Source organism: Cygnus atratus, chromosome 1 (assembly GCF_013377495.2).
Source record: "Cygnus atratus isolate AKBS03 ecotype Queensland, Australia chromosome 1, CAtr_DNAZoo_HiC_assembly, whole genome shotgun sequence".
NCBI classification, from domain to species: domain Eukaryota; kingdom Metazoa; phylum Chordata; class Aves; order Anseriformes; family Anatidae; genus Cygnus; species Cygnus atratus.
Window position 1 is genome coordinate 129,165,441 of NC_066362.1, and position 13,767 is coordinate 129,179,207.

Below are 13,767 nucleotides of genomic sequence, written 5' to 3' on the forward strand. Positions count from 1 at the left end.
TTATCACACCTCACTTAGGTATAGCTGAATAAAAGGCATAGCTAATTATTTAGCACAGCAAGTGCTGGGGCATCTTAGGGTAAGTAATGTATGAAGTCAGTTGTGTGTCAGCAGTATGTAATGTGAACATCTAGTTTTTTGCATGAGACCTTATTCCAGTACAGTAGTTACATCCATGGATACCTAGCAGTTTGCTAGACTAATCTCTGAAAGAGTTCCTAGAAACTGCATAAAAACAGACCACAATTTCCACATAGGGGACAGATTGGTGACAGAATGTGAACTGGCAGCAAACCAAATATGAATGCAGAGTTTAGCTCAAAAATGCCCATGCTAAAGATCCCATGAAATGTCTCTGGGACACTCAGCGAGGAATAAAACCCAAGGTACACATCTTTATTTATTTATTTATTTTCCTTCTGTCTGGAATTTAGCAGCATCTAACTTCAGACCCATGTATTCACATGAGGTGAAATTATGGCTCATATCAGCTGTATCTCCACCCTCACACCATTTATTCTGACTTCTAAAATACACTAAGAAGACCATGGGGTGAAGCAAAGGCTGTTAGGATGCAGATTGCAGATGCTACAGTAGATATTCACTGATGCAGAGAACATCCCTTTCTGTTAGTTCTGGCAGAGAATGATCCTGATATCAAAGCTTAATGGAGAGTGAGAAAAGGAATAAATTTTTGAACCTGAGAATGTCTCCACCTTCTTCCTACTGCTTCTCTGATAGCACCTACATTCATCACCATTTCACATCAAGCCTGCTGCTCTGTCTCTTCTTATGGTTGTATGCTTTCTTTGTCTGGAGTCCCAAACAGTTCCTCTGGTAATATCATCTACTGTGAGAGAAAAATCCACCTGACACCACCTCCAACACCCTGGATATGTCCCAACTCTCTTGAAATCTGTATTATTTGGCAAAGTGTACACCAGGTCAAATGACCCCTGTAAAGGACAGAGGATGAGAAAAATGTGCTGTTACAGCTCTATTTGAAAACAGCCTGCCAGCTCTGGAAAGTGGAGAGCAGACTCATTATCCTCAAAATTGGATTCGCATACTATCTTCTGCCCTCTTGCATTAGCATCAAGAAAATTCCCTTGTTTTGGTTCAGGAATAAGCCATCCAAACAGAGGCAGACTCTTTCGGAACAGGAGAAAGAAAGGTGACCCTAATACTTATTATTTATAACAGAGAGTGCAGCTATTTAGGCATGATATGTAGGCCACTGATCACAAATTACGGTTTAACCCACTTCTGGCATGAAAAATACTACTCAGTTTTTGAGCAGCCTATTTCTTAATGTTTTGGTATAAGGTGATACTCTGAAAAAAAAAAAGTTAAATATAGGTCACTTTAAATATACAACAGTAACTTTTGCAGAGAAAAAATGAATGACTTCATGTCATTCAGTGTTGTATTAAACACAATAGCATGAGAGAAAAAGAAAAAGAAAAAGAAAAAGAAAAAGAAAAAGAAAAAGAAAAAGAAAAAGAAAAAGAAAAAGAAAAAGAAAAAAAAGAAAAAGAAAAAGAAAAAGAAAAAGAAAAAGAAAAAGAAAAAGAAAAAGAAAAAGAAAAAGAAAAAGAAAAAGAAAAAGAAAAAGAAAAAGAAAAAAAAGAAAAAGAAAAAGAAAAAGAAAAAGAAAAAGAAAAAGAAAAAGAAAAAGAAAAAGAAAGAAAAAGAAAAAGAAAAAGAAAAAGAAAAAGAAAAAGAAAAAGAAAAAGAAAAAGAAAAAGAAAAAGAAAAAGAAAAAGAAAAAGAAAAAGAAAAAGAAAAAGAAAAAGAAAAAGAAAAAGAAAAAGAAAAAGAAAGAAAAAGAAAAAAAGGAAAAGAAAAAGGGTTGATTGCTTTCTTTCCACTTAATTTTGCATAAAGATTTGGAGAACATGAGTTTTTATTCATTTATTTGTATTTGTTGTCCATTTCTTATTTCTGAGAAATAATCTATTGCCTTCTCCATTTTTTTTAATGTAGCTTGTGAAATTTTCTCAAGCCCTGAGTATCTCAAAGGTGCTTGAGTTAATAAAGAGTCAACAAAAAACAGGAAAAGATTTTTATGCAACCTGGTTAAAAGCAATGTCCTCTTTGTTTCCCACTTTCTCTGCTTTTGTGTTTCTGATCATATAAACTTGTGAGTTTTTCAGTCATCTGTAGAGTCCTCTGGGAAAAAGAGAGTAGACAGTGTCTGTATTTCTAGCGGGAAAGGAAACTGGAAAATTGGAAGATGAAAGAAAAAGGAAGGAAGGAAGGAAGGAAGGAAGGAAGGAAGGAAGGAAGGAAGGAAAAGGAAGGAAGGAAGGAAGAAAAAAGAAAAAAGAAAAAAAGAAAAAAGAAAAAAGAAAAAAGAAAAAAGAAAAAAAAAGAAAAAAGAGAAAAGAAAGAAAGAGAAAGAAAGAAAGAAAGAAAGAAAGAAAGAAAGAAAGAAAGAAAGAAAGAAAAGGAAAGCTAAATATCCCAGTCTTATTTTATCTAAATTTAAAGTAGAAATGAGACTATATAACTTAGACAAAGCAATCCCTGAAAACTTGATAAAATTTGAAATATTTGAAATAAACTGCACTTGCAAACTTTTTCTTCCTGGTTTGCACCCACCAGTTGCAACAGCTGATTTAACAGCCCCAAAGCTCTTAAAACAGTCTTTTTTTCATACTCCACTGGGGTAGAAATGAAAATAAAAGGGGCCCAAGTGTAGAGAGCCTCCCTGCAGACATGGCACCATAGTAGTTGTGTGGCCTGTGATCCAGGTGTGTGATGAATGTAGAGCAGAGACACCAGAAAGTCACAAGAAAGATTCACCTCTCCTCCTTCAGCAACTTCCGTAGATTTTCTCTGGCAACATATTAGTGCATTTGCAAATAAATTGTTATCTGAAGGCAAAGCATTGTTAATGTCTCCAAAACTCTATGTGAATGTCCTCCCAGATAAACATTGTGTGGAAGGACTATGCACCATTCAATTCTCAATCCTCCTGATATTATTAATTTCTTCCTTTGAAATAAGTAATTCTGTTGAAAGAGTTACTTACAGAGAGCTCAAAATCTGTTTTAGACAATATATGCTATGGCTGACTACATATACAGGGTCTCCAACAGAAAAACTTTCAGGAAAATTACAAGAAGAAAAACTATAGGAAATATTTTTTTCTTTGACTAACGAAGTAAGCACCTTGACAGGAGAGCTGTGTGCTATATTTATTCCAGCAGTGCCAAGTTAGCTTCTTTAATACACGAAGCACTGGGAAGGCAGATAGCAGATAATGCTGGAAATGGTAATAGGACATGGAGTCAAATGACAGCTGAGCTCACGGTGCGTGTTCCTCACAGATCAGCTTGAAGCCCATCAGGGGTGTCCCTGACAAGGACATGGGCAAAGTCATCAGCCCCCCTCAAACTGAAACGAGATTTAGAAGAGACATACAATTATAACCAGCTTAAGCCTTTCAAAAAGGTAAGGAGGTACTGCTCCTCCACTGTATTGCAAATCGCCATGTGTCTTGAATGCATGTTATGTACACCCTGTTCAGAGGGATACCTGTTGATTTGCATTCACCTTGTACTTCAAGGGCCAAGACACCAATGTAGTGGAGAATGGGGCACAGGACCCTTGCCAGGGGCACTGTCTGCCTCTGTAGTCTACCAAGGCTTTCTTGGACAGACCAATGCACTGTGGTTGCCTTCCCAGGCATACTGAAGCTGTACTTTAAGGTAGGTGAAATAGAGACATGAATTCTCTCCCCACTAGAGAATGTAGGAGCCATCCCATACCATTTTGTCATTTTTCCAGGCATCCTCTTCATCTAATAAATATTGCCTCATCACTGCAAACTGTAAATGTCCTCGCTGTTTTCAAGGTCAGCTTTTATTCCACATTGTTATTTCTGAGAGCTATTTCTTCCACAATTAACTTCCTCCTTTCCAAAGAAAAGACTTATAACAGGAGGGAGCATACATGATCCTACAGAGAAGGTGGATTTATTTATCACTCAGGAGATGCAAATTAAACCTCCTCACATTACTTATGGACAGGAAGATAGATTATTGTGGCTGTAAGACAAGAACAGCTCAACTGAAAGAAAATGATACTCTAGTTGATTTGTTCCAGGCTAGTAAGAAAGGCAAGAAAGCAATCCTCAGGTTGTCATAAGAGAAATCCCTCACACTCATTTGCAACATAATTCTCTTATTTTACATGCTTTCAAAATGTTTTGTTCTAAGAAATCCCATGGACAGTGTCACAAGAAGAGATTTTTTGTGATTTTCCTAATTACTGGATTTTTTGAGAGCACCTGTATTTTTCTGAGAGCACTTATCCTCCTGCATGTCCTTCAGATTCCTAGTCCCAGCCCATAGCTAAAATGCACTGGATCCACTTAGGAATCATAGGTCTCTGATCTTCTGCCTCTCATTTACAATGTGTTCATAAGCAATTAATGTGTTGTAGTGGAAGGACTGGGTGACATTCTTCTGCCTCTCAAATGGCTATATGCAGAGCTGACAGATATTCTGATAAGCACTTCCTCCAGATCCTATTTTTGTTTGAATAGATTTGTCCATTCTTGGTGTGAGTGAAAACAGACAACTCCTATCTAAGGTGTCTGAGTTTGGGAAATAGGTTGTTTATGAAAGTTCTGCATGCGGCGACTGGAAATGGAAATAGTTGAAATGCTCACAGTGTGCGACACTTATTAAGAACCTCACAGCATAATGTAGATCTCTCTTCCAAATGCAAGCTCCACTGTTGCAATTATTCAGACAGCATTTCTGCACAATTGTACAGAGAGAGAGTGTAAAAAAAAAAAAAAAAAAAATTAAAAGATTGCTAAGCTATGAATTATGGAGATCTGTATTTGCATTTGAGAAGTATGCATGTGATAAAACCTGTCTGCCGTCATCTTTCCAAAGTTGGATTGTGTGTGACTGCACCCCCTGCTGTGCTGCACCACAGGTTATACAGGAGCACTGCTATGATTTTACTGATCTCTGAAGCTTCTGGGCCCTCTGCAATTTTCTTTATGGATTTCTAAATCTATTAAATTATGTGCACATGGAACTGCACGGATTTGTTGTCCTCAGGATGAAGTGTCAATCAGAAACAGGAAAAATAGTGAGTGAGCTGACACTGAAGGGTGCTAAATACTCCCAACTTCTCTTAGGGTCTAATTTTCCTTTAAAAATGCTTCAAAATGGGTGTAAAAGTAGTCTGTCCTCACTTTAAATATCCATTCAAACCCAGAAGTGCTAAGATAAAGGAGACTGAGACCCATACACCTTTATAGGTATTGAAGTACTCATTAGCCATTTGTATAATCAGTCCCATAGAGTAAGTACCCTGTTGGATCACCCTGAAGTACTGGGGCAGTTTTTTCTCAACATACTGCAGATGACTTGTTTCTCTATGAGCTTGTTCAGCAATGCTTGGCGCACAGAGGTTAAGATCTTTTGAGCTCTACATGAACTTTACAAGAGCTTTACACTCATGGAGTAGAATAATCTTTCAGAAATACATAAAGCATGAAAACATGGCAGATTCTTCCAAGTTGGTGCTAAAGATTTGCTTATTCAGACTAGATTTTCACAGTTTAGGACTCAGTCTTTTTAAATTGGTGTTCTGACATGGTTGATTGACTGCTCCTGACATCTGACAGGTAACCTGATTCATAAGGTATTGTTCTTATTTCTGTGTTTTAAGCTAAAGAATGATGAGCAACAAATAGCAAATTTCTTATCTAGGGACAAATATGCAGCTTCACATTAAATCTGTATGAAACCAGATATTCCCCAAATGATACACAAATAAAACCATATTCTGTGCTTGTTTGCAAATAGAAAGTTGCATAACATGATCAAGCCTGGCAGCTATCTGACTTTTAAGTGAAGTTGTTACAAACTGTATTTTAGATTTAAAAATGCAGTAAAGAGTGATAGAAGTTGGAAACTAGCCATACTCTGTGGCTTTATCAGTCTTAGTTCAGAAATATATATATATATATATATATATATATATATATATATATATATATATAGGCCTACTGACCTCTGGGCCATAGTCATCTGTAAGAAGCTAAACTTACTAACATTCCCCTTTCATCTCTCCTAAATAAATCAGGCTTAGGAGGAATTATATCAGTAAGGTTACAACATTCAATGGGAAAGTATGGGAGAGTAGAGAGAGTCTGAACACCAGCTACTACTCAGAGAGGTTTTCCACAGAAAAGATTTCTATATAACCTTTGATAAAATGGGATTGTGTGTTTTGTGTGATCCCAACTTCTTACAGCTTTCTTACAATAACACAATAATAACTAAATTATTTGTTTTTGCTCTATTCTTAAAATATAAATTTTCTAATATGTAATTTCAAAGCATTTTGAAAAAGGAAGTGTTTTCCTTTGTATGCAGCCTTTCCTGCTTTGATAACTCTCTTGGATTTTGCTTTCTAGCACAATTGTTGTTGTACTACATACAGTAACAACTTGTTATCCCTTGCTCAGAGGACATAATCTTCCTTCTTTTGGTCTTCTAATCCAACAGTGAACCATTGCTGCACTTCTGAAAGAAGAAAGTAAGCAAGAATTTCCTGTTTATTCCACAGCTTTTGATTTTTACATGGAACAAAAACAAGAACAAAATATAAGTCTAAGGGGTAAAAATTACATTATACAACATTATATAGAGAAATTTTATATTCATGGTTTTATACAGAATTTGATAGAATTATTGTGGAATAAGCCAATATAAACAAAACAGATTCATAACTGGACATCTTAATGGCAAATGACTCATGATGGTCAATTATCTGAGAGGAAGTATGTAGTCATTGCTACATAGATTTAATACCTAAAATAATCTTCAATAAATCATTATTGAGGGCTCTATATGCAAGAATAAACAGGCAGGTCCCATGTTCTTTTTATATGTCAGATTCTTCTGGGATTCTCAGAACTTTGGATCTGTCTTATATCCTGTTGTATGTAGGATGGTCAACACAGAGATCTCAGAGGTTTCCCATGCAAGACGCAGGACTGTTTGCTGCACCTGAGCCTTGGAGGAAAGTGAGAAAATATGTTTCCTGAACTCTTGGGCATCCCTAACATGGCCACATCACTGGCATATGTGAATTTCACCCATTTGGCTGCCTGACATGTTCCTATGGGTTTCTTCACAGGTAACAGCAGCCAGAAGAGTCCAAAGCCCAGTAACATCTTCCTCCAGTCCATTCATTACCTGATAAACTCTCAAGCCAGAGACAATACTGAGAATGACAGAATTACCCGTGATAAATCTCTTTTATATTGACAGAACAAAAATCTAGTAAGGTGGATCAAATGCTGGTACAAACGTTTATTTACATACTTTTCTTCTTTATCATTGCTATTTTTTCCTACTTGTGAATTTCACAAAGACCCTTCTCAGCAGCTAGTTGTTTCCATTGCTTGGAATCACACAATTAAAAGTATTTGTAGTGTTGAGCGAAGTTTTTCAGTAGGCAAAGCTTCTGACCTAGAGCTTGGGCATAAAGAATAGAGCTGATCTATGAGAGTCTGGCTCTACATGATTTTTAGATCGATATATCTCGGTGTCTCAAAGAGAGCTTTCAGATCCCAGAGGTAGTAGTGGTGTACAGAGATTTTACTTATCTTTTTTGTGTGGAGTCAGTGAGAGAAAGTCCATACTTCAATCACTATTATAGAACAACTTGCTCCACCTTCTAGTTCCACTAGGATGCTTATTCTGTAGGGACCACAGAAGTTCTCTGAAGGTTTACAAAAACTGTCTTTTTTGTCAGTGGTGGCTGAATGTGTCCTTTCAGCTCCACTATGCTTTTGTGTAAGGGTATTGATAGATGAGCAGCAAAACCCTGTTTCTTCGCAGTTCTGCAAAAAACGGGAATATACAGAGGCTCAGTTACCACAGAGCAATGAAGAACCATGGTTGCTGCAGACTAACTTTTTTTTTGACAGGTATACTTGCGTGTATGTCTTGTTATAAATATGCACAAAAATGAGACAAGGGACCATCCACAGTTTCTGCTGAATGCTGGTCATTGTGTTTCTCTCTGAATTTGTCAACTTACCCAACACACAATTCCAGTGCATAATGTTCTATAAGGATTAGTGGCTTGCACCATGTCATTCCTTTGCAGGTTTCTGATTTGATGTATTTTTGAAACCAGAAGATAATGACCTCTGAATTCTGCTTCAGTTAACCTTGCTGTCTCGCTGGAGAACTACACCAGCTACACTTTTATATATTCTTCAATCCATACTGATATTGTTTGGGATGAGATAGCTTGACCTTTAGGAAAGCCATGTACAGCTGAATGTGCAAGAAGTGACAGCCTGTAACGGTATATTCTTGTCAGGGTAATAAAGCCAAGCTTCAAAAAACATCTAATCTATGCACATTCCTTTTCTTTCAGTAGCAACTGTAATTTCAGGGAAAAGGCAAGTAGGTGATTGATTTGTTTATAAGGAGTCATGAGAGCATATTGGAGGTGAATTTCAAGTACGCTCTTGAACTCTGCTATAGCTGTGGAATAATGCATGGGTTAAAGGGTCAGTCACAGTGCCTGCAGCTCAAGTACTGTCCTGGCTACCTTTTGGGTTTTAGAAAGATGGTTCAGGGTAAAAATATATAATGAACATTCTGGAAAACATTCAAAAGGAGAACCAATGAAACTTGCAAAGGATAAACAGTTAAAATTGTAATTCTCCTTTGGAAGATTTTCAATACCAGTGATTAAAAAAAACACCAAATGCAACTGCACCATCCAAGACTAATGACAGACTATATAAAGCTAAATGAAAGATGAGGAACTCTACTGTGATAAGTACTCAGAAATTTTATAGTGAACACTGGGAGGGACCTCACATGTAATATAGCTGCAGTTGTAGGTAATTGCTTCCATTCGAAGAACTTGTTCTGGCAGAGGTTTTCCTGACCTGCAATGCAATTTTCTGGTCCTGTAAGAAGTACTTGTTCACCCATCAATGTCATGGCTTTGAGTCTGTGTGTGTCCATGGTACAGAGAGACAGTGTGTGAGTATATTGAGAGCTGCCCTGGAAGTTGAATATCTGATGTATATAAATCAGCCAACACTGCCTCAGTAAGCTTTAGCGTAGCTTTTCCTTTTGGTTTCTAGAAACTATCTTGGGAGTTGGAGAATTCAGTGACCTCTGTTTCACTGGGGGGGGGGGGGGGGGAAGGAGGGGAAAGCAAAACAAAACAAACAAACAAAAAAAAACATGACTCAGAACTTCAGCTCCCTCCAGAGGAGAAATTCAAACATTTCTTTTCATCCCAGATAACATACAAAGTTGTTATAGGGGATTCCCATAAAGCACGATTGGTCATAGACCACCCACTTAGCAGTTGCTGACATGGAGAAAATGAAGGAAATAAGAATTTTCCAGACATCCGTGATACATGTCATGGTGAAGATGGCACAGGGACACCCATTTTTCAAAACCATCCTTGTATGATTTGTTGAATGTCACATGTGATTTGGGTTGGAAGGGACCCTGAAGATGACCTAGTTAATATGGTGAATTCTGCCCAAATAACCCTCCCAGGCAGATAAAGAAAGAAACTCAAGAAAGACAATAGTGCAAGCACAGAAACTGGAGCATTTATTGCTATTCATGACTTTGTGATGGATTTCTAGTACAGCACTGGCATCTTGTTTGTTTGTCTTTCTGCTGGTAACAATCTGAAAAATATTGTCCAGACTTACTAAGACAGTGAGAATGAGTAAATTATTCATTTAAAAGGTATATCTGCTTGTAAAGTTCTAGAAATATGACTTATCCCTAATATCAGGTAAAAAACAGATCTTTTCTCTAACTGTCACCTCAGAATATCAATGAACTAAACCCTCAGTAATGGGCTCATTTATCCAGCTCAGTCAAATTCCAATTTATCTTTTAATTTGTACCACAGCATCACAGAAGGAGCCATTCTTAGGGTTCAGCATGTTGCTGTGAACTATTGAATGTGAAGCTGCCAAATCTTTTTGTATCAGATTCATAGTATATGTTTGGCACAATTCTGTGTTCATTATTGCCAGAAACAACAGGATATAGAAATTAATTGGATTAATTGAAATCAATTTGCACAAATGAAAGATAACCTTTGTTCTCTTTCATGGTCTCTGTAAACCTTTTGCATATTTCAGACAAGCAAACAGAGATCAATGCATGCTTTTCTCTCACACAGGAATGCACACTTGTTACTTAATTATACTCCCAGAATCCTACAATACAAATGGGTTTTTCCGGTTATTTGCTAAGTACACAGAGTAGTATTTGGAGCTGATATTCTCCATAGATTGTATTCCTATAAATAGCTTATGCAAAGAACCATGCTTACATCCAAGGGGGTGTTTGGTCAGGGAAGACCTGTACCCACCACCACCACTCAGGTTTTGTAATCAGGCATTTCTCAAGCCTGCATTATTCTAAATAAAAGAAAGAAGATGATCTACAGATAAATTCAGCATCTCAAGATTTATTTTTTTTACACTTATACCATATAATAACTCTATATTTTCTGAGCAAAAGGTCTCAGATAGTTGAAAAATATATCCATCTTCTGTAGAACAAAATAAAATCCTACTGATTTTGAAATTGTAATAGAGACTGCATTTTGGCACATAGCTGTTTTATGTAGCTTCTAAACAGGTGCTGTTTTCAGATCTTCCATCATCCTGTGAGGGGCCTGAAAAAAATCTCTACTTCACAGCATCTCTGTTTCTCCATTTCTAATGTGATTCATAATTTGCCATTTTGTCACTAGACATGGCAAACAGCCAAGACTCACTGTTGCAACTGTGAAAAAAAAATCTGGTTGTGCAATATTTTGGGGGGTAAAAGTAGTCCTTTTTTTTTTTTTTTTTTTTTTCCAGAATGATCCCAAATACTTGGTTTATAAGCATTTGCAATAAGATATGGCAGATGCCCATTAAGTCATGCATTTACTATTACATTCTCGATAGAGTTACCAGCTTTCTGACCATGTGGAAGTTTCTTGTGTTGTCAACAGAGCACATTCAGTGCTGCTCTCTAAAAGTCAATTGAGGAAGACTTCTGCAAAATTGCATGAAGTCCTGTTTTGAAATTTTAATTCTAAGTGTGATAACTGAAATCAGATTTTTGCAAAAGAAACAGTCTGCCTATTAGTCCAGGTTGTGCAACAAAATATTTCATATACAAAATGAAACGTTTATGAGATACATCAAAGACTTAGTCATTCAGGAAACAACATCTGACTGGATATGTAGAATCTGGTCTCTCTATGCTTATTCTTAAACATTGTATTTTTAGTAGAAATTATCTCCTGTGTCAATTTTCACCACATCAGAGTTTGAATTATTTGTGAAATATCTACTTTGGAATATATTTCTTCCTCTGGAAGCTGTCCATATTGCAAATGACAAGGTAAGGAACAAGTTCAACCACAAGCTGAATCACACATATCTCAAGCAGCTGATTTACATGTACAATATTTTGAGAGATGAAGTATAAACTTAGATCTGTGAGGCTCCTCTGGATTATATTTCATTCGGTAACTGCAGTGCTTCTTCTTCGAGAGAGTAGCATTTTAGTCATAGCACCCTACTTTTTTTCCACACACTGTGCCATTAACCCATATTTTTCCCCTCACTCAATGCATTAAATGAAGATCAGAAAGAAGAATGACTGATATATTGTATTTTGTCCACTAACTATGTGAATGCATTTACAAGCATACTTGTATGCACGGGAATGTAAAGTATAAATGTCCCTCTATTTCAGACTGATTGGAGAGTTAAAAAAGAGAGAAAATCAACTTCTAGTCCCCTGTACATGCAGTCTGTTGGTTTAAATGAGCTGCAACATCTCATGGCAACTGAACCAAACTGAACCTGCCCCTGTCAAAGACCCAACATCACGGGGAACAGACAGAGCCAGCATCACGTCTGTGCTTGGGAGCTGGTTTGTCCCCTCACAGATGAGAAGGGCCATCTGCAGAACTCCCCAGGGCAGCGCCAGACTGCAAGAACACTGGGATCTCAACAAGATGATTCTACTTCCACTCCAAACATGGTGGTAGCACAGGGCAGGTTTGCATCCTTCAGTACACAAAACCGTCTAAGTATATATTTAAATAAACAGAGCACAGGTGTTTGTACATATGCCAGGCCTGCTGTCTGACTTTTCAAGCCCGAGTGACAAGGAGAGCATCTGTGCATAACTATAGCAGAGATATCATGCCCTGAGGGCTAGAGGCCTTAGTCCTCCTGAGCTCTTACACTGCTCTTCTGCAAACTGATTCTTCAGCTCCTCTGGTCTATAAGAAATCAACAGGCCCTATTTTCCCCCACCTTTCCAGGTTCCCTTTTCATTTGCTGAAGGAAACCAGATGTATCAAATCTCTCATGGATCAAGAAGGTTAGCATTTAGAAGCCTGGCTCTTTAGGAGAGCTCGTTGTTCATGTTTCCCTTTAGCATTGTGCCACTGCTGTCCGATAAAACTTTTGGATTCATTACCCAGTCAGTGTGCAATAAGCCAAATACACACACTAGCTTGAGATATTGTTCAGTGCAGAGTTGCACAAATCTGAGTCCCAGGTGGTTTTCCACAAAGCTGGACCGAGTGCAGACTTTCCTTGATTTTTATACAATTCTACATAGTCATTGTCATATTATTACATCTCACAAAATTCTAACTGGATAGTGATGTACATATAGTTGATCAGTCTTATCCAGAAAATCTATGCATGCTCAGGGGAAGGGTCTTCACCTGGGCTGGGCTCATACTGACATGTGGGTGTGTTTTTTAGCATTATAATAACATTACAATGAGCAAAGTTTACCTTTGGACTTTACTGTTCCCCTTCTTTTGTCATCTTGGCCCAATTCCCCTTGGTGTGGTGATAACCACATCCAAGTTCTTTATATTCCAGGATATTCTACACAATAGATAATGCTGATTCTACATTCTTGCAGTCCAGGTTACAGAACAGTGACTGGACCCAATGAAAGTTGTCCTGGTAACAACACCAGGACAGAGGTGTCTTCTCTGGGCGCCTCCACTCCCTCAGTAGCTTCCTTCCTACCATGCTTTGACTCTCCATCTGCTCCAGTGAATGGCAAGACTCACATTGATCTCCAGGTGGAGGTTTTTAACAACTGACATCTCCCTTTCAGTCTTCCTCCAAACCCACTTCTTGAAGTCAGCTTTCTGCTTCCAGGTCTCCTCTTCTGCCTTGTCACAGACATCCACAGATTACCATCCTATTTAATTCAGGGACATGCACTCAATCCCTCATTCAGAAATATCACATGCAAATGCTTTCCATGATGACTGGCAGTATACTGTCTACCAGAAGTTATCTTATAATAGCAGTTTCTGCCACAAAGTGATCAGCCCACCATGAAATTGAAAAGCAACATAGAATAGTGTTGGATGCAACATTACCAGTAAATAGAATCGTAGAACATCCTAACTTGGAAGGGACCCACAAGGACCATTGAGTCCAGCTCCTGGCTCCACACAGGACCACCCAAAACTTAAACGTGATGTCTGAGAGCATTGTCAAAATGCTCCTTAAACTCCAGCACTCTCAGTGCTGTGACCACTGGCCTGGAGAGCTTGTCCCAGTGTCCAACCACCCTCTGGGTGCAGAACCTTTCCCTAACACCCAGCCTGACCCTCCCCTGTCCCAGCTCCATGCCGTTCCCTCGGGTCCTGTCGCTGTCCCCAGAGAGCAGAGCT